Source organism: Anas platyrhynchos, chromosome 21 (genome assembly GCF_047663525.1).
Source record: "Anas platyrhynchos isolate ZD024472 breed Pekin duck chromosome 21, IASCAAS_PekinDuck_T2T, whole genome shotgun sequence".
Classification (NCBI taxonomy): Eukaryota; Metazoa; Chordata; class Aves; order Anseriformes; family Anatidae; genus Anas; species Anas platyrhynchos.
The window spans coordinates 2,501-25,301 of NC_092607.1; positions in this window are offsets into that span (position 1 = coordinate 2,501).

Sequence of the window (22,801 nt, forward strand, 5' to 3'; positions counted from 1 at the left end):
ACCCTAACCCTAACCCTAACCCTAACCCTAACCCTAACCCTAACCCTAACCCTAACCCTAACCCTAACCCTAACCCTAACCCTAACCCTAACCCTAACCCTAACACTAACCCTAACCCTAACCCTAACCCTAACCCTAACCCTAACCCTAACCCTAACCCTAACCCTAACCCTAACCCTAACCCTAACCCTAACCCTAACCCTAACCCTAACCCTAACCCTAACCCTAACCCTAACCCTAACCCTAACCCTAACCCTAACCCTAACCCTAACCCTAACCCTAACCCTAACCCTAACCCTAACCCTAACCCTAACCCTAACCCTAACCCTAACCCTAACCCTAACCCTAACCCTAACCCTAACCCTAACCCTAACCCTAACCCTAACCCTAACCCTAACCCTAACCCTAACCCTAACCCTAACCCTAACCCTAACCCTAACCCTAACCCTAACCCTAACCCTAACCCTAACCCTAACCCTAACCCTAACCCTAACCCTAACCCTAACCCTAACCCTAACCCTAACCCTAACCCTAACCCTAACCCTAACCCTAACCCTAACCCTAACCCTAACCCTAACCCTAACCCTAACCCTAACCCTAACCCTAACCCTAACCCTAACCCTAACCCTAACCCTAACCCTAACCCTAACCCTAACCCTAACCCTAACCCTAACCCTAACCCTAACCCTAACCCTAACCCTAACCCTAACCCTAACCCTAACCCTAACCCTAACCCTAACCCTAACCCTAACCCTAACCCTAACCCTAACCCTAACCCTAACCCTAACCCTAACCCTAACCCTAACCCTAACCCTAACCCTAACCCTAACCCTAACCCTAACCCTAACCCTAACCTAACCCTAACCCTAACCCTAACCCTAACCCTAACCCTAACCCTAACCCTAACCCTAACCCTAACCCTAACCCTAACCCTAACCCTAACCCTAACCCTAACCCTAACCCTAACCCTAACCCTAACCCTAACCCTAACCCTAACCCTAACCCTAACCCTAACCCTAACCCTAACCCTAACCCTAACCCTAACCTAACCCTAACCCTAACCCTAACCCTAACCCTAACCCTAACCCTAACCCTAACCCTAACCCTAACCCTAACCCTAACCCTAACCCTAACCCTAACCCTAACCCTAACCCTAACCCTAACCCTAACCCTAACCCTAACCCTAACCCTAACCCTAACCCTAACCCTAACCCTAACCCTAACCCTAACCCTAACCCTAACCCTAACCCTAACCCTAACCCTAACCCTAACCCTAACCCTAACCCTAACCCTAACCCTAACCCTAACCCTAACCCTAACCCTAACCCTAACCCTAACCCTAACCCTAACCCTAACCCTAACCCTAACCCTAACCCTAACCCTAACCCTAACCCTAACCCTAACCCTAACCCTAACCCTAACCCTAACCCTAACCCTAACCCTAACCCTAACCCTAACCCTAACCCTAACCCTAACCCTAACCCTAACCCTAACCCTAACCCTAACCCTAACCCTAACCCTAACCCTAACCCTAACCCTAACCCTAACCCTAACCCTAACCCTAACCCTAACCCTAACCCTAACCCTAACCCTAACCCTAACCCTAACCCTAACCCTAACCCTAACCCTAACCCTAACCCTAACCCTAACCCTAACCCTAACCCTAACCCTAACCCTAACCCTAACCCTAACCCTAACCCTAACCCTAACCCTAACCCTAACCCTAACCCTAACCCTAACCCTAACCCTAACCCTAACCCTAACCCTAACCCTAACCCTAACCCTAACCCTAACCCTAACCCTAACCCTAACCCTAACCCTAACCCTAACCCTAACCCTAACCCTAACCCTAACCCTAACCCTAACCCTAACCCTAACCCTAACCCTAACCCTAACCCTAACCCTAACCCTAACCCTAACCCTAACCTAACCCTAACCCTAACCCTAACCCTAACCCTAACCCTAACCCTAACCCTAACCCTAACCCTAACCCTAACCCTAACCCTAACCCTAACCCTAACCCTAACCCTAACCCTAACCCTAACCCTAACCCTAACCCTAACCCTAACCCTAACCCCTAACCCTAACCCTAACCCTAACCCTAACCCTAACCCTAACCCTAACCCTAACCCTAACCCTAACCCTAACCCTAACCCTAACCCTAACCCTAACCCTAACCCTAACCCCTAACCCTACCCCCCTAACACTACCCCTAACCCCCTAATGATAACCCTAGCCCTAACCCTAACGAACCCTAAACCAAAACCCTAACCCTAACCCTAACCCCCTGGCAACCGCACCCCGCACACTTGGTTCCCCCCTCATTTTGGTTCCTCCCCCGGTGCGCCCTGCAAATGCGTCCCCCCGGCAACCGCACCCCGCACACTTGGTTCCCCCCTCATTTTGGTTCCCCCCCCGGTGCGCCCCGCAAATGCGTCCCCTCGGCAACCGCACCCCGCACACTTGGTTCCCCCCTCATTTTGGTTCCCCCCCCCGGTGCGCCCCGCAAATGCGTCCCCCCGGCAACCGCACCCCGCACACTTGGTTCCCCCCTCATTTTGGTTCCCCCCCCCGGTGCGCCCCGCAAATGCGTCCCCCCGGCAACCGCACCCCACACACTTGGTTTTCCCCTCATTTTGGTTCCCCCCAACCCTTGGGGTCCCCCCAAGCCCCATGGACCACACCCCCCTTGGTGCCCCCCCACAATTTTGTACCCCCCGCCGTCCTACCCGTGCCCGCAGCAGCCGCTCGCGTTCCGCCAGTGCCTCCCGCACCCGACGCTGCATCTCGGCCAGGTGGAGGCAGGCGCTGGGGGGGGGGGAATAAATTGGGGGGGGTGCAATTTGGGGGGTTCTGGGGGCATTTGTGGGGCTGGGGGCGCATTTAGGGGGCGGAGGGGACTGGTTCTCATCTGTAGGACTCGGCGTTGAGCCCCCCCGGGGGCAGCTGCAGGGCCAGGATGCCTGGGGGGGTGCGGGGGGGGGCATGTCAGCACCCCCCAGACCGAAACCCCAAAACCGCTGCCGTTGACCCCAAAATCGCCGCCGTTGACCCCAAGGTGGCCGCTGGTGACGCCGGTAGGGCCACCGGGCGCCCCGCGGGCCACTGGGAGCGGAAGACGGGCATGAAGCTGCCGGTGGACGGCGGCCACGCTAAAATGCTAGGTCAGCCGCGGGTTGGGGCTTTGGGGGGGAAACCCCATAGGGTCACAACCCCCCCAAAACCCCCCCGGCCCCATAGAGACCCCCCCCAGCCCCACAGATCCCACCCCAAACCCTGCAGGTGCTCCCCCAAACCCTACAGGTACCTTCTCCAGATGTTCCCCACAACCTCCCAGCCCCACAAGTACAATGTGTCCGGGCGGCGCCGCGCTAAAATGTGTCTGGGCGGCGCCGCGCTTAAATGTGCCCAGGCGGCGCCGTGCTTAAATGTGTCCGGGCGGCGCCGCGCTAAAATGTGTCTGGGCGGCGCCGCGCTTAAATGTGCCCTAACCCTAACCCTAACCCTAACCCTAACCCTGCATTTCCAGGCATGCTCTGGGCACCCAACATGGCCTCCCGGAAGCCTGGTGCCGGAAAACTATATTTACCAGCATTCCTTGGACAGCCGGAACAGCCAATCACGGGCCGAGTTTTCAAGAATTACATTTACCAGCACGCACTGTAACCCTAGCCCTTACCGCCTTTACAAAAAAGCCTCAAGCCCTAACCCTAAAAATCCTCGAAACCCCTACAGACATAACCCAAAATATTTACCACACTAAACACCTGAAGACCTATGCCTAAAACTCCTAACCCAATAAATTAAGACGTTCAAATCCCAAGCCCACAAAATTAAGACGTTCAAATCCCAAGCCCAAAAAATAGGACTCTCAAAACCTAAACCCAAAAACTAAAACCTAAAAACCCAAAAACCTAAACCCAAAAACGCTCCAAACACTAATCCAAAAAAATAAGACACTCAAAGCACTAACACAAAATATTAAGATGCTCAAAACCCTAACGCAAAAAATTAAGATGCTCCAAACCCTAACCCAAAAAATTAGGACACTCCAAACCCTAACCCTGGAGAACCTAACCTGAAAAAATAAATAAATAAATAAATAAATAAATAAAAATAAAATTTTAAAACCCTAACTCTAAATAATTGACCAAAAAGAAAACCCTAAGACCCTAACCCTAAAAAACCTTTCAACACTACAACCCATAAACTCTAAAACCCTAACACAGTAACCCTGAAAAACTTAAAACCTTAACCCCCAAATCCCTAAAATACTAACCGTTAAAAATCCAAACCTAAACAACTTAAAATCCTAAACATAAACCCTGAGAATACTTACCCTGAAACCCAACCCTAGTGCCCTACCCCTGAAACCTTAAAAGCGTCAATCAATCTTTGGAAAATAACATAGGCTCAGGAGAGGATCTCACTACGCTTACCCTGACTCTGACCCTTACCCTGACCCTAACCCTAACCCTAACCCCTAACCCTAACCCTAACCCTAACCCTAACCCTAACCCTAACCCTAACCCTAACCCTAACCCTAACCCTAACCCTAACCCTAACCCTAACCCTAACCCTAACCCTAACCCTAACCCCTAACCCTACCCCCCTAACACTACCCCTAACCCCCTAATGATAACCCTAGCCCTAACCCTAACGAACCCTAAACCAAAACCCTAACCCTAACCCTAACCCCCTGGCAACCGCACCCCGCACACTTGGTTCCCCCCTCATTTTGGTTCCTCCCCCGGTGCGCCCTGCAAATGCGTCCCCCCGGCAACCGCACCCCGCACACTTGGTTCCCCCCTCATTTTGGTTCCCCCCCCGGTGCGCCCCGCAAATGCGTCCCCTCGGCAACCGCACCCCGCACACTTGGTTCCCCCCTCATTTTGGTTCCCCCCCCCGGTGCGCCCCGCAAATGCGTCCCCCCGGCAACCGCACCCCGCACACTTGGTTCCCCCCTCATTTTGGTTCCCCCCCCCGGTGCGCCCCGCAAATGCGTCCCCCCGGCAACCGCACCCCACACACTTGGTTTTCCCCTCATTTTGGTTCCCCCCAACCCTTGGGGTCCCCCCAAGCCCCATGGACCACACCCCCCTTGGTGCCCCCCCACAATTTTGTACCCCCCGCCGTCCTACCCGTGCCCGCAGCAGCCGCTCGCGTTCCGCCAGTGCCTCCCGCACCCGACGCTGCATCTCGGCCAGGTGGAGGCAGGCGCTGGGGGGGGGGGAATAAATTGGGGGGGGTGCAATTTGGGGGGTTCTGGGGGCATTTGTGGGGCTGGGGGCGCATTTAGGGGGCGGAGGGGACTGGTTCTCATCTGTAGGACTCGGCGTTGAGCCCCCCCGGGGGCAGCTGCAGGGCCAGGATGCCTGGGGGGGTGCGGGGGGGGGCATGTCAGCACCCCCCAGACCGAAACCCCAAAACCGCTGCCGTTGACCCCAAAATCGCCGCCGTTGACCCCAAGGTGGCCGCTGGTGACGCCGGTAGGGCCACCGGGCGCCCCGCGGGCCACTGGGAGCGGAAGACGGGCATGAAGCTGCCGGTGGACGGCGGCCACGCTAAAATGCTAGGTCAGCCGCGGGTTGGGGCTTTGGGGGGGAAACCCCATAGGGTCACAACCCCCCCAAAACCCCCCCGGCCCCATAGAGACCCCCCCCAGCCCCACAGATCCCACCCCAAACCCTGCAGGTGCTCCCCCAAACCCTACAGGTACCTTCTCCAGATGTTCCCCACAACCTCCCAGCCCCACAAGTACAATGTGTCCGGGCGGCGCCGCGCTAAAATGTGTCTGGGCGGCGCCGCGCTTAAATGTGCCCAGGCGGCGCCGTGCTTAAATGTGTCCGGGCGGCGCCGCGCTAAAATGTGTCTGGGCGGCGCCGCGCTTAAATGTGCCCTAACCCTAACCCTAACCCTAACCCTAACCCTGCATTTCCAGGCATGCTCTGGGCACCCAACATGGCCTCCCGGAAGCCTGGTGCCGGAAAACTATATTTACCAGCATTCCTTGGACAGCCGGAACAGCCAATCACGGGCCGAGTTTTCAAGAATTACATTTACCAGCACGCACTGTAACCCTAGCCCTTACCGCCTTTACAAAAAAGCCTCAAGCCCTAACCCTAAAAATCCTCGAAACCCCTACAGACATAACCCAAAATATTTACCACACTAAACACCTGAAGACCTATGCCTAAAACTCCTAACCCAATAAATTAAGACGTTCAAATCCCAAGCCCACAAAATTAAGACGTTCAAATCCCAAGCCCAAAAAATAGGACTCTCAAAACCTAAACCCAAAAACTAAAACCTAAAAACCCAAAAACCTAAACCCAAAAACGCTCCAAACACTAATCCAAAAAAATAAGACACTCAAAGCACTAACACAAAATATTAAGATGCTCAAAACCCTAACGCAAAAAATTAAGATGCTCCAAACCCTAACCCAAAAAATTAGGACACTCCAAACCCTAACCCTGGAGAACCTAACCTGAAAAAATAAATAAATAAATAAATAAATAAATAAAAATAAAATTTTAAAACCCTAACTCTAAATAATTGACCAAAAAGAAAACCCTAAGACCCTAACCCTAAAAAACCTTTCAACACTACAACCCATAAACTCTAAAACCCTAACACAGTAACCCTGAAAAACTTAAAACCTTAACCCCCAAATCCCTAAAATACTAACCGTTAAAAATCCAAACCTAAACAACTTAAAATCCTAAACATAAACCCTGAGAATACTTACCCTGAAACCCAACCCTAGTGCCCTACCCCTGAAACCTTAAAAGCGTCAATCAATCTTTGGAAAATAACATAGGCTCAGGAGAGGATCTCACTACGCTTACCCTGACTCTGACCCTTACCCTGACCCTAACCCTAACCCTAACCCCTAACCCTAACCCTAACCCTAACCCTAACCCTAACCCTAACCCTAACCCTAACCCTAACCCTAACCCTAACCCTAACCCTAACCCTAACCCTAACCCTAACCCCTAACCCTACCCCCCTAACACTACCCCTAACCCCCTAATGATAACCCTAGCCCTAACCCTAACGAACCCTAAACCAAAACCCTAACCCTAACCCTAACCCCCTGGCAACCGCACCCCGCACACTTGGTTCCCCCCTCATTTTGGTTCCCCCCCCCCCCCCTTGGGTTCCCCTCAAGCCCCATGGACCCCCTCGGTGCTCCCCGCAAATGCGTCCCCCCGGCAACCGCACCCCGCACACTTGGTTCCCCCCTCATTTTGGTTCCTCCCCCGGTGCGCCCTGCAAATGCGTCCCCCCGGCAACCGCACCCCGCACACTTGGTTCCCCCCTCATTTTGGTTCCCCCCCCGGTGCGCCCCGCAAATGCGTCCCCTCGGCAACCGCACCCCGCACACTTGGTTCCCCCCTCATTTTGGTTCCCCCCCCCCGGTGCGCCCCGCAAATGCGTCCCCCCGGCAACCGCACCCCGCACACTTGGTTCCCCCCTCATTTTGGTTCCCCCCCCCGGTGCGCCCCGCAAATGCGTCCCCCCGGCAACCGCACCCCACACACTTGGTTTTCCCCTCATTTTGGTTCCCCCCAACCCTTGGGGTCCCCCCAAGCCCCATGGACCACACCCCCCTTGGTGCCCCCCCACAATTTTGTACCCCCCGCCGTCCTACCCGTGCCCGCAGCAGCCGCTCGCGTTCCGCCAGTGCCTCCCGCACCCGACGCTGCATCTCGGCCAGGTGGAGGCAGGCGCTGGGGGGGGGGGAATAAATTGGGGGGGGTGCAATTTGGGGGGTTCTGGGGGCATTTGTGGGGCTGGGGGCGCATTTAGGGGGCGGAGGGGACTGGTTCTCATCTGTAGGACTCGGCGTTGAGCCCCCCCGGGGGCAGCTGCAGGGCCAGGATGCCTGGGGGGGTGCGGGGGGGGGCATGTCAGCACCCCCCAGACCGAAACCCCAAAACCGCTGCCGTTGACCCCAAAATCGCCGCCGTTGACCCCAAGGTGGCCGCTGGTGACGCCGGTAGGGCCACCGGGCGCCCCGCGGGCCACTGGGAGCGGAAGACGGGCATGAAGCTGCCGGTGGACGGCGGCCACGCTAAAATGCTAGGTCAGCCGCGGGTTGGGGCTTTGGGGGGGAAACCCCATAGGGTCACAACCCCCCCAAAACCCCCCCGGCCCCATAGAGACCCCCCCCAGCCCCACAGATCCCACCCCAAACCCTGCAGGTGCTCCCCCAAACCCTACAGGTACCTTCTCCAGATGTTCCCCACAACCTCCCAGCCCCACAAGTACAATGTGTCCGGGCGGCGCCGCGCTAAAATGTGTCTGGGCGGCGCCGCGCTTAAATGTGCCCAGGCGGCGCCGTGCTTAAATGTGTCCGGGCGGCGCCGCGCTAAAATGTGTCTGGGCGGCGCCGCGCTTAAATGTGCCCTAACCCTAACCCTAACCCTAACCCTAACCCTGCATTTCCAGGCATGCTCTGGGCACCCAACATGGCCTCCCGGAAGCCTGGTGCCGGAAAACTATATTTACCAGCATTCCTTGGACAGCCGGAACAGCCAATCACGGGCCGAGTTTTCAAGAATTACATTTACCAGCACGCACTGTAACCCTAGCCCTTACCGCCTTTACAAAAAAGCCTCAAGCCCTAACCCTAAAAATCCTCGAAACCCCTACAGACATAACCCAAAATATTTACCACACTAAACACCTGAAGACCTATGCCTAAAACTCCTAACCCAATAAATTAAGACGTTCAAATCCCAAGCCCACAAAATTAAGACGTTCAAATCCCAAGCCCAAAAAATAGGACTCTCAAAACCTAAACCCAAAAACTAAAACCTAAAAACCCAAAAACCTAAACCCAAAAACGCTCCAAACACTAATCCAAAAAAATAAGACACTCAAAGCACTAACACAAAATATTAAGATGCTCAAAACCCTAACGCAAAAAATTAAGATGCTCCAAACCCTAACCCAAAAAATTAGGACACTCCAAACCCTAACCCTGGAGAACCTAACCTGAAAAAATAAATAAATAAATAAATAAATAAATAAAAATAAAATTTTAAAACCCTAACTCTAAATAATTGACCAAAAAGAAAACCCTAAGACCCTAACCCTAAAAAACCTTTCAACACTACAACCCATAAACTCTAAAACCCTAACACAGTAACCCTGAAAAACTTAAAACCTTAACCCCCAAATCCCTAAAATACTAACCGTTAAAAATCCAAACCTAAACAACTTAAAATCCTAAACATAAACCCTGAGAATACTTACCCTGAAACCCAACCCTAGTGCCCTACCCCTGAAACCTTAAAAGCGTCAATCAATCTTTGGAAAATAACATAGGCTCAGGAGAGGATCTCACTACGCTTACCCTGACTCTGACCCTTACCCTGACCCTAACCCTAACCCTAACCCCTAACCCTAACCCTAACCCTAACCCTAACCCTAACCCTAACCCTAACCCTAACCCTAACCCTAACCCTAACCCTAACCCTAACCCTAACCCTAACCCTAACCCTAACCCCTAACCCTACCCCCCTAACACTACCCCTAACCCCCTAATGATAACCCTAGCCCTAACCCTAACGAACCCTAAACCAAAACCCTAACCCTAACCCTAACCCCCTGGCAACCGCACCCCGCACACTTGGTTCCCCCCTCATTTTGGTTCCTCCCCCGGTGCGCCCTGCAAATGCGTCCCCCCGGCAACCGCACCCCGCACACTTGGTTCCCCCCTCATTTTGGTTCCCCCCCCGGTGCGCCCCGCAAATGCGTCCCCTCGGCAACCGCACCCCGCACACTTGGTTCCCCCCTCATTTTGGTTCCCCCCCCCGGTGCGCCCCGCAAATGCGTCCCCCCGGCAACCGCACCCCGCACACTTGGTTCCCCCCTCATTTTGGTTCCCCCCCCCGGTGCGCCCCGCAAATGCGTCCCCCCGGCAACCGCACCCCACACACTTGGTTTTCCCCTCATTTTGGTTCCCCCCAACCCTTGGGGTCCCCCCAAGCCCCATGGACCACACCCCCCTTGGTGCCCCCCCACAATTTTGTACCCCCCGCCGTCCTACCCGTGCCCGCAGCAGCCGCTCGCGTTCCGCCAGTGCCTCCCGCACCCGACGCTGCATCTCGGCCAGGTGGAGGCAGGCGCTGGGGGGGGGGGAATAAATTGGGGGGGGTGCAATTTGGGGGGTTCTGGGGGCATTTGTGGGGCTGGGGGCGCATTTAGGGGGCGGAGGGGACTGGTTCTCATCTGTAGGACTCGGCGTTGAGCCCCCCCGGGGGCAGCTGCAGGGCCAGGATGCCTGGGGGGGTGCGGGGGGGGGCATGTCAGCACCCCCCAGACCGAAACCCCAAAACCGCTGCCGTTGACCCCAAAATCGCCGCCGTTGACCCCAAGGTGGCCGCTGGTGACGCCGGTAGGGCCACCGGGCGCCCCGCGGGCCACTGGGAGCGGAAGACGGGCATGAAGCTGCCGGTGGACGGCGGCCACGCTAAAATGCTAGGTCAGCCGCGGGTTGGGGCTTTGGGGGGGAAACCCCATAGGGTCACAACCCCCCCAAAACCCCCCCGGCCCCATAGAGACCCCCCCCAGCCCCACAGATCCCACCCCAAACCCTGCAGGTGCTCCCCCAAACCCTACAGGTACCTTCTCCAGATGTTCCCCACAACCTCCCAGCCCCACAAGTACAATGTGTCCGGGCGGCGCCGCGCTAAAATGTGTCTGGGCGGCGCCGCGCTTAAATGTGCCCAGGCGGCGCCGTGCTTAAATGTGTCCGGGCGGCGCCGCGCTAAAATGTGTCTGGGCGGCGCCGCGCTTAAATGTGCCCTAACCCTAACCCTAACCCTAACCCTAACCCTGCATTTCCAGGCATGCTCTGGGCACCCAACATGGCCTCCCGGAAGCCTGGTGCCGGAAAACTATATTTACCAGCATTCCTTGGACAGCCGGAACAGCCAATCACGGGCCGAGTTTTCAAGAATTACATTTACCAGCACGCACTGTAACCCTAGCCCTTACCGCCTTTACAAAAAAGCCTCAAGCCCTAACCCTAAAAATCCTCGAAACCCCTACAGACATAACCCAAAATATTTACCACACTAAACACCTGAAGACCTATGCCTAAAACTCCTAACCCAATAAATTAAGACGTTCAAATCCCAAGCCCACAAAATTAAGACGTTCAAATCCCAAGCCCAAAAAATAGGACTCTCAAAACCTAAACCCAAAAACTAAAACCTAAAAACCCAAAAACCTAAACCCAAAAACGCTCCAAACACTAATCCAAAAAAATAAGACACTCAAAGCACTAACACAAAATATTAAGATGCTCAAAACCCTAACGCAAAAAATTAAGATGCTCCAAACCCTAACCCAAAAAATTAGGACACTCCAAACCCTAACCCTGGAGAACCTAACCTGAAAAAATAAATAAATAAATAAATAAATAAATAAAAATAAAATTTTAAAACCCTAACTCTAAATAATTGACCAAAAAGAAAACCCTAAGACCCTAACCCTAAAAAACCTTTCAACACTACAACCCATAAACTCTAAAACCCTAACACAGTAACCCTGAAAAACTTAAAACCTTAACCCCCAAATCCCTAAAATACTAACCGTTAAAAATCCAAACCTAAACAACTTAAAATCCTAAACATAAACCCTGAGAATACTTACCCTGAAACCCAACCCTAGTGCCCTACCCCTGAAACCTTAAAAGCGTCAATCAATCTTTGGAAAATAACATAGGCTCAGGAGAGGATCTCACTACGCTTACCCTGACTCTGACCCTTACCCTGACCCTAACCCTAACCCTAACCCCTAACCCTAACCCTAACCCTAACCCTAACCCTAACCCTAACCCTAACCCTAACCCTAACCCTAACCCTAACCCTAACCCTAACCCTAACCCCTAACCCTACCCCCCTAACACTACCCCTAACCCCCTAATGATAACCCTAGCCCTAACCCTAACGAACCCTAAACCAAAACCCTAACCCTAACCCTAACCCCCTGGCAACCGCACCCCGCACACTTGGTTCCCCCCTCATTTTGGTTCCCCCCCCCCCCCCTTGGGTTCCCCTCAAGCCCCATGGACCCCCTCGGTGCTCCCCGCAAATGCGTCCCCCCGGCAACCGCACCCCGCACACTTGGTTCCCCCCTCATTTTGGTTCCTCCCCCGGTGCGCCCTGCAAATGCGTCCCCCCGGCAACCGCACCCCGCACACTTGGTTCCCCCCTCATTTTGGTCCCCCCCCGGTGCGCCCCGCAAATGCGTCCCCTCGGCAACCGCACCCCGCACACTTGGTTCCCCCCTCATTTTGGTTCCCCCCCCCCGGTGCGCCCCGCAAATGCGTCCCCCCGGCAACCGCACCCCGCACACTTGGTTCCCCCCTCATTTTGGTTCCCCCCCCCGGTGCGCCCCGCAAATGCGTCCCCCCGGCAACCGCACCCCACACACTTGGTTTTCCCCTCATTTTGGTTCCCCCCAACCCTTGGGGTCCCCCCAAGCCCCATGGACCACACCCCCCTTGGTGCCCCCCCACAATTTTGTACCCCCCGCCGTCCTACCCGTGCCCGCAGCAGCCGCTCGCGTTCCGCCAGTGCCTCCCGCACCCGACGCTGCATCTCGGCCAGGTGGAGGCAGGCGCTGGGGGGGGGGGAATAAATTGGGGGGGGTGCAATTTGGGGGGTTCTGGGGGCATTTGTGGGGCTGGGGGCGCATTTAGGGGGCGGAGGGGACTGGTTCTCATCTGTAGGACTCGGCGTTGAGCCCCCCCGGGGGCAGCTGCAGGGCCAGGATGCCTGGGGGGGTGCGGGGGGGGGCATGTCAGCACCCCCCAGACCGAAACCCCAAAACCGCTGCCGTTGACCCCAAAATCGCCGCCGTTGACCCCAAGGTGGCCGCTGGTGACGCCGGTAGGGCCACCGGGCGCCCCGCGGGCCACTGGGAGCGGAAGACGGGCATGAAGCTGCCGGTGGACGGCGGCCACGCTAAAATGCTAGGTCAGCCGCGGGTTGGGGCTTTGGGGGGGAAACCCCATAGGGTCACAACCCCCCCAAAACCCCCCCGGCCCCATAGAGACCCCCCCCAGCCCCACAGATCCCACCCCAAACCCTGCAGGTGCTCCCCCAAACCCTACAGGTACCTTCTCCAGATGTTCCCCACAACCTCCCAGCCCCACAAGTACAATGTGTCCGGGCGGCGCCGCGCTAAAATGTGTCTGGGCGGCGCCGCGCTTAAATGTGCCCAGGCGGCGCCGTGCTTAAATGTGTCCGGGCGGCGCCGCGCTAAAATGTGTCTGGGCGGCGCCGCGCTTAAATGTGCCCTAACCCTAACCCTAACCCTAACCCTAACCCTGCATTTCCAGGCATGCTCTGGGCACCCAACATGGCCTCCCGGAAGCCTGGTGCCGGAAAACTATATTTACCAGCATTCCTTGGACAGCCGGAACAGCCAATCACGGGCCGAGTTTTCAAGAATTACATTTACCAGCACGCACTGTAACCCTAGCCCTTACCGCCTTTACAAAAAAGCCTCAAGCCCTAACCCTAAAAATCCTCGAAACCCCTACAGACATAACCCAAAATATTTACCACACTAAACACCTGAAGACCTATGCCTAAAACTCCTAACCCAATAAATTAAGACGTTCAAATCCCAAGCCCACAAAATTAAGACGTTCAAATCCCAAGCCCAAAAAATAGGACTCTCAAAACCTAAACCCAAAAACTAAAACCTAAAAACCCAAAAACCTAAACCCAAAAACGCTCCAAACACTAATCCAAAAAAATAAGACACTCAAAGCACTAACACAAAATATTAAGATGCTCAAAACCCTAACGCAAAAAATTAAGATGCTCCAAACCCTAACCCAAAAAATTAGGACACTCCAAACCCTAACCCTGGAGAACCTAACCTGAAAAAATAAATAAATAAATAAATAAATAAATAAAAATAAAATTTTAAAACCCTAACTCTAAATAATTGACCAAAAAGAAAACCCTAAGACCCTAACCCTAAAAAACCTTTCAACACTACAACCCATAAACTCTAAAACCCTAACACAGTAACCCTGAAAAACTTAAAACCTTAACCCCCAAATCCCTAAAATACTAACCGTTAAAAATCCAAACCTAAACAACTTAAAATCCTAAACATAAACCCTGAGAATACTTACCCTGAAACCCAACCCTAGTGCCCTACCCCTGAAACCTTAAAAGCGTCAATCAATCTTTGGAAAATAACATAGGCTCAGGAGAGGATCTCACTACGCTTACCCTGACTCTGACCCTTACCCTGACCCTAACCCTAACCCTAACCCCTAACCCTAACCCTAACCCTAACCCTAACCCTAACCCTAACCCTAACCCTAACCCTAACCCTAACCCTAACCCTAACCCTAACCCTAACCCTAACCCTAACCCCTAACCCTACCCCCCTAACACTACCCCTAACCCCCTAATGATAACCCTAGCCCTAACCCTAACGAACCCTAAACCAAAACCCTAACCCTAACCCTAACCCCCTGGCAACCGCACCCCGCACACTTGGTTCCCCCCTCATTTTGGTTCCCCCCCCCCCCCCTTGGGTTCCCCTCAAGCCCCATGGACCCCCTCGGTGCTCCCCGCAAATGCGTCCCCCCGGCAACCGCACCCCGCACACTTGGTTCCCCCCTCATTTTGGTTCCTCCCCCGGTGCGCCCTGCAAATGCGTCCCCCCGGCAACCGCACCCCGCACACTTGGTTCCCCCCTCATTTTGGTTCCCCCCCCGGTGCGCCCCGCAAATGCGTCCCCTCGGCAACCGCACCCCGCACACTTGGTTCCCCCCTCATTTTGGTTCCCCCCCCCGGTGCGCCCCGCAAATGCGTCCCCCCGGCAACCGCACCCCGCACACTTGGTTCCCCCCTCATTTTGGTTCCCCCCCCCGGTGCGCCCCGCAAATGCGTCCCCCCGGCAACCGCACCCCACACACTTGGTTTTCCCCTCATTTTGGTTCCCCCCAACCCTTGGGGTCCCCCCAAGCCCCATGGACCACACCCCCCTTGGTGCCCCCCCACAATTTTGTACCCCCCGCCGTCCTACCCGTGCCCGCAGCAGCCGCTCGCGTTCCGCCAGTGCCTCCCGCACCCGACGCTGCATCTCGGCCAGGTGGAGGCAGGCGCTGGGGGGGGGGGAATAAATTGGGGGGGGTGCAATTTGGGGGGTTCTGGGGGCATTTGTGGGGCTGGGGGCGCATTTAGGGGGCGGAGGGGACTGGTTCTCATCTGTAGGACTCGGCGTTGAGCCCCCCCGGGGGCAGCTGCAGGGCCAGGATGCCTGGGGGGGTGCGGGGGGGGGCATGTCAGCACCCCCCAGACCGAAACCCCAAAACCGCTGCCGTTGACCCCAAAATCGCCGCCGTTGACCCCAAGGTGGCCGCTGGTGACGCCGGTAGGGCCACCGGGCGCCCCGCGGGCCACTGGGAGCGGAAGACGGGCATGAAGCTGCCGGTGGACGGCGGCCACGCTAAAATGCTAGGTCAGCCGCGGGTTGGGGCTTTGGGGGGGAAACCCCATAGGGTCACAACCCCCCCAAAACCCCCCCGGCCCCATAGAGACCCCCCCCAGCCCCACAGATCCCACCCCAAACCCTGCAGGTGCTCCCCCAAACCCTACAGGTACCTTCTCCAGATGTTCCCCACAACCTCCCAGCCCCACAAGTACAATGTGTCCGGGCGGCGCCGCGCTAAAATGTGTCTGGGCGGCGCCGCGCTTAAATGTGCCCAGGCGGCGCCGTGCTTAAATGTGTCCGGGCGGCGCCGCGCTAAAATGTGTCTGGGCGGCGCCGCGCTTAAATGTGCCCTAACCCTAACCCTAACCCTAACCCTAACCCTGCATTTCCAGGCATGCTCTGGGCACCCAACATGGCCTCCCGGAAGCCTGGTGCCGGAAAACTATATTTACCAGCATTCCTTGGACAGCCGGAACAGCCAATCACGGGCCGAGTTTTCAAGAATTACATTTACCAGCACGCACTGTAACCCTAGCCCTTACCGCCTTTACAAAAAAGCCTCAAGCCCTAACCCTAAAAATCCTCGAAACCCCTACAGACATAACCCAAAATATTTACCACACTAAACACCTGAAGACCTATGCCTAAAACTCCTAACCCAATAAATTAAGACGTTCAAATCCCAAGCCCACAAAATTAAGACGTTCAAATCCCAAGCCCAAAAAATAGGACTCTCAAAACCTAAACCCAAAAACTAAAACCTAAAAACCCAAAAACCTAAACCCAAAAACGCTCCAAACACTAATCCAAAAAAATAAGACACTCAAAGCACTAACACAAAATATTAAGATGCTCAAAACCCTAACGCAAAAAATTAAGATGCTCCAAACCCTAACCCAAAAAATTAGGACACTCCAAACCCTAACCCTGGAGAACCTAACCTGAAAAAATAAATAAATAAATAAATAAATAAATAAAAATAAAATTTTAAAACCCTAACTCTAAATAATTGACCAAAAAGAAAACCCTAAGACCCTAACCCTAAAAAACCTTTCAACACTACAACCCATAAACTCTAAAACCCTAACACAGTAACCCTGAAAAACTTAAAACCTTAACCCCCAAATCCCTAAAATACTAACCGTTAAAAATCCAAACCTAAACAACTTAAAATCCTAAACATAAACCCTGAGAATACTTACCCTGAAACCCAACCCTAGTGCCCTACCCCTGAAACCTTAAAAGCGTCAATCAATCTTTGGAAAATAACATAGGCTCAGGAGAGGATCTCACTACGCTTACCCTGACTCTGACCCTTACCCTGACCCTAACCCTAACCCTAACCCCTAACCCTAACCCTAACCCTAACCCTAACCCTAACCCTAACCCTAACCCTAACCCTAACCCTAACCCTAACCCTAACCCTAACCCTAACCCTAACCCTAACCCTAACCCTAACCCTAACCCCTAACCCTACCCCCCTAACACTACCCCTAACCCCCTAATGATAACCCTAGCCCTAACCCTAACGAACCCTAAACCAAAACCCTAACCCTAACCCTAACCCCCTGGCAACCGCACCCCGCACACTTGGTTCCCCCCTCATTTTGGTTCCTCCCCCGGTGCGCCCTGCAAATGCGTCCCCCCGGCAACCGCACCCCGCACACTTGGTTCCCCCCTCATTTTGGTTCCCCCCCCGGTGCGCCCCGCAAATGCGTCCCCTCGGCAAGCGCACCCCGCACACTTGGTTCCCCCCTCATTTTGGTTCCCCCCCCCGGTGCGCCCCGCAAATGCGTCCCCCCGGCAACCGCACCCCGCACACTTGGTTCCCCCCTCATTTTGGTTCCCCCCCCCGGTGCGCCCCGCAAATGCGTCCCCCCGGCAACCGCACCCCACACACTTGGTTTTCCCCTCATTTTGGTTCCCCCCAACCCTTGGGGTCCCCCCAAGCCCCATGGACCACACCCCCCTTGGTGCCCCCCCACAATTTTGTACCCCCCGCCGTCCTACCCGTGCCCGCAGCAGCCGCTCGCGTTCCGCCAGTGCCTCCCGCACCCGACGCTGCATCTCGGCCAGGTGGAGGCAGGCGCTGGGGGGGGGGGAATAAATTGGGGGGGGTGCAATTTGGGGGGTTCTGGGGGCATTTGTGGGGCTGGGGGCGCATTTAGGGGGCGGAGGGGACTGGTTCTCATCTGTAGGACTCGGCGTTGAGCCCCCCCGGGGGCAGCTGCAGGGCCAGGATGCCTGGGGGGGTGCGGGGGGGGGCATGTCAGCACCCCCCAGACCGAAACCCCAAAACCGCTGCCGTTGACCCCAAAATCGCCGCCGTTGACCCCAAGGTGGCCGCTGGTGACGCCGGTAGGGCCACCGGGCGCCCCGCGGGCCACTGGGAGCGGAAGACGGGCATGAAGCTGCCGGTGGACGGCGGCCACGCTAAAATGCTAGGTCAGCCGCGGGTTGGGGCTTTGGGGGGGAAACCCCATAGGGTCACAACCCCCCCAAAACCCCCCCGGCCCCATAGAGACCCCCCCCAGCCCCACAGATCCCACCCCAAACCCTGCAGGTGCTCCCCCAAACCCTACAGGTACCTTCTCCAGATGTTCCCCACAACCTCCCAGCCCCACAAGTACAATGTGTCCGGGCGGCGCCGCGCTAAAATGTGTCTGGGCGGCGCCGCGCTTAAATGTGCCCAGGCGGCGCCGTGCTTAAATGTGTCCGGGCGGCGCCGCGCTAAAATGTGTCTGGGCGGCGCCGCGCTTAAATGTGCCCTAACCCTAACCCTAACCCTAACCCTAACCCTGCATTTCCAGGCATGCTCTGGGCACCCAACATGGCCTCCCGGAAGCCTGGTGCCGGAAAACTATATTTACCAGCATTCCTTGGACAGCCGGAACAGCCAATCACGGGCCGAGTTTTCAAGAATTACATTTACCAGCACGCACTGTAACCCTAGCCCTTACCGCCTTTACAAAAAAGCCTCAAGCCCTAACCCTAAAAATCCTCGAAACCCCTACAGACATAACCCAAAATATTTACCACACTAAACACCTGAAGACCTATGCCTAAAACTCCTAACCCAATAAATTAAGACGTTCAAATCCCAAGCCCACAAAATTAAGACGTTCAAATCCCAAGCCCAAAAAATAGGACTCTCAAAACCTAAACCCAAAAACTAAAACCTAAAAACCCAAAAACCTAAACCCAAAAACGCTCCAAACACTAATCCAAAAAAATAAGACACTCAAAGCACTAACACAAAATATTAAGATGCTCAAAACCCTAACGCAAAAAATTAAGATGCTCCAAACCCTAACCCAAAAAATTAGGACACTCCAAACCCTAACCCTGGAGAACCTAACCTGAAAAAATAAATAAATAAATAAATAAATAAATAAAAATAAAATTTTAAAACCCTAACTCTAAATAATTGACCAAAAAGAAAACCCTAAGACCCTAACCCTAAAAAACCTTTCAACACTACAACCCATAAACTCTAAAACCCTAACACAGTAACCCTGAAAAACTTAAAACCTTAACCCCCAAATCCCTAAAATACTAACCGTTAAAAATCCAAACCTAAACAACTTAAAATCCTAAACATAAACCCTGAGAATACTTACCCTGAAACCCAACCCTAGTGCCCTACCCCTGAAACCTTAAAAGCGTCAATCAATCTTTGGAAAATAACATAGGCTCAGGAGAGGATCTCACTACGCTTACCCTGACTCTGACCCTTACCCTGACCCTAACCCTAACCCTAACCCCTAACCCTAACCCTAACCCTAACCCTAACCCTAACCCTAACCCTAACCCTAACCCTAACCCTAACCCTAACCCTAACCCTAACCCCTAACCCTACCCCCCTAACACTACCCCTAACCCCCTAATGATAACCCTAGCCCTAACCCTAACGAACCCTAAACCAAAACCCTAACCCTAACCCTAACCCCCTGGCAACCGCACCCCGCACACTTGGTTCCCCCCTCATTTTGGTTCCCCCCCCCCCCCCTTGGGTTCCCCTCAAGCCCCATGGACCCCCTCGGTGCTCCCCGCAAATGCGTCCCCCCGGCAACCGCACCCCGCACACTTGGTTCCCCCCTCATTTTGGTTCCTCCCCCGGTGCGCCCTGCAAATGCGTCCCCCCGGCAACCGCACCCCGCACACTTGGTTCCCCCCTCATTTTGGTTCCCCCCCCGGTGCGCCCCGCAAATGCGTCCCCTCGGCAACCGCACCCCGCACACTTGGTTCCCCCCTCATTTTGGTTCCCCCCCCCCGGTGCGCCCCGCAAATGCGTCCCCCCGGCAACCGCACCCCGCACACTTGGTTCCCCCCTCATTTTGGTTCCCCCCCCCGGTGCGCCCCGCAAATGCGTCCCCCCGGCAACCGCACCCCACACACTTGGTTTTCCCCTCATTTTGGTTCCCCCCAACCCTTGGGGTCCCCCCAAGCCCCATGGACCACACCCCCCTTGGTGCCCCCCCACAATTTTGTACCCCCCGCCGTCCTACCCGTGCCCGCAGCAGCCGCTCGCGTTCCGCCAGTGCCTCCCGCACCCGACGCTGCATCTCGGCCAGGTGGAGGCAGGCGCTGGGGGGGGGGGAATAAATTGGGGGGGGTGCAATTTGGGGGGTTCTGGGGGCATTTGTGGGGCTGGGGGCGCATTTAGGGGGCGGAGGGGACTGGTTCTCATCTGTAGGACTCGGCGTTGAGCCCCCCCGGGGGCAGCTGCAGGGCCAGGATGCCTGGGGGGGTGCGGGGGGGGGCATGTCAGCACCCCCCAGACCGAAACCCCAAAACCGCTGCCGTTGACCCCAAAATCGCCGCCGTTGACCCCAAGGTGGCCGCTGGTGACGCCGGTAGGGCCACCGGGCGCCCCGCGGGCCACTGGGAGCGGAAGACGGGCATGAAGCTGCCGGTGGACGGCGGCCACGCTAAAATGCTAGGTCAGCCGCGGGTTGGGGCTTTGGGGGGGAAACCCCATAGGGTCACAACCCCCCCAAAACCCCCCCGGCCCCATAGAGACCCCCCCCAGCCCCACAGATCCCACCCCAAACCCTGCAGGTGCTCCCCCAAACCCTACAGGTACCTTCTCCAGATGTTCCCCACAACCTCCCAGCCCCACAAGTACAATGTGTCCGGGCGGCGCCGCGCTAAAATGTGTCTGGGCGGCGCCGCGCTTAAATGTGCCCAGGCGGCGCCGTGCTTAAATGTGTCCGGGCGGCGCCGCGCTAAAATGTGTCTGGGCGGCGCCGCGCTTAAATGTGCCCTAACCCTAACCCTAACCCTAACCCTAACCCTGCATTTCCAGGCATGCTCTGGGCACCCAACATGGCCTCCCGGAAGCCTGGTGCCGGAAAACTATATTTACCAGCATTCCTTGGACAGCCGGAACAGCCAATCACGGGCCGAGTTTTCAAGAATTACATTTACCAGCACGCACTGTAACCCTAGCCCTTACCGCCTTTACAAAAAAGCCTCAAGCCCTAACCCTAAAAATCCTCGAAACCCCTACAGACATAACCCAAAATATTTACCACACTAAACACCTGAAGACCTATGCCTAAAACTCCTAACCCAATAAATTAAGACGTTCAAATCCCAAGCCCACAAAATTAAGACGTTCAAATCCCAAGCCCAAAAAATAGGACTCTCAAAACCTAAACCCAAAAACTAAAACCTAAAAACCCAAAAACCTAAACCCAAAAACGCTCCAAACACTAATCCAAAAAAATAAGACACTCAAAGCACTAACACAAAATATTAAGATGCTCAAAACCCTAACGCAAAAAATTAAGATGCTCCAAACCCTAACCCAAAAAATTAGGACACTCCAAACCCTAACCCTGGAGAACCTAACCTGAAAAAATAAATAAATAAATAAATAAATAAATAAAAATAAAATTTTAAAACCCTAACTCTAAATAATTGACCAAAAAGAAAACCCTAAGACCCTAACCCTAAAAAACCTTTCAACACTACAACCCATAAACTCTAAAACCCTAACACAGTAACCCTGAAAAACTTAAAACCTTAACCCCCAAATCCCTAAAATACTAACCGTTAAAAATCCAAACCTAAACAACTTAAAATCCTAAACATAAACCCTGAGAATACTTACCCTGAAACCCAACCCTAGTGCCCTACCCCTGAAACCTTAAAAGCGTCAATCAATCTTTGGAAAATAACATAGGCTCAGGAGAGGATCTCACTACGCTTACCCTGACTCTGACCCTTACCCTGACCCTAACCCTAACCCTAACCCTAACCCTAACCCTAACCCTAACCCTAACCCTAACCCTAACCCTAACCCTAACCCTAACCCTAACCCTAACCCTAACCCTAACCCTAACCCTAACCCCTAACCCTACCCCCCTAACACTACCCCTAACCCCCTAATGATAACCCTAGCCCTAACCCTAACGAACCCTAAACCAAAACCCTAACCCTAACCCTAACCCCCTGGCAACCGCACCCCGCACACTTGGTTCCCCCCTCATTTTGGTTCCCCCCCCCCCCCCTTGGGTTCCCCTCAAGCCCCATGGACCCCCTCGGTGCTCCCCGCAAATGCGTCCCCCCGGCAACCGCACCCCGCACACTTGGTTCCCCCCTCATTTTGGTTCCTCCCCCGGTGCGCCCTGCAAATGCGTCCCCCCGGCAACCGCACCCCGCACACTTGGTTCCCCCCTCATTTTGGTTCCCCCCCCGGTGCGCCCCGCAAATGCGTCCCCTCGGCAACCGCACCCCGCACACTTGGTTCCCCCCTCATTTTGGTTCCCCCCCCCGGTGCGCCCCGCAAATGCGTCCCCCCGGCAACCGCACCCCGCACACTTGGTTCCCCCCTCATTTTGGTTCCCCCCCCCGGTGCGCCCCGCAAATGCGTCCCCCCGGCAACCGCACCCCACACACTTGGTTTTCCCCTCATTTTGGTTCCCCCCAACCCTTGGGGTCCCCCCAAGCCCCATGGACCACACCCCCCTTGGTGCCCCCCCACAATTTTGTACCCCCCGCCGTCCTACCCGTGCCCGCAGCAGCCGCTCGCGTTCCGCCAGTGCCTCCCGCACCCGACGCTGCATCTCGGCCAGGTGGAGGCAGGCGCTGGGGGGGGGGGAATAAATTGGGGGGGGTGCAATTTGGGGGGTTCTGGGGGCATTTGTGGGGCTGGGGGCGCATTTAGGGGGCGGAGGGGACTGGTTCTCATCTGTAGGACTCGGCGTTGAGCCCCCCCGGGGGCAGCTGCAGGGCCAGGATGCCTGGGGGGGTGCGGGGGGGGGCATGTCAGCACCCCCCAGACCGAAACCCCAAAACCGCTGCC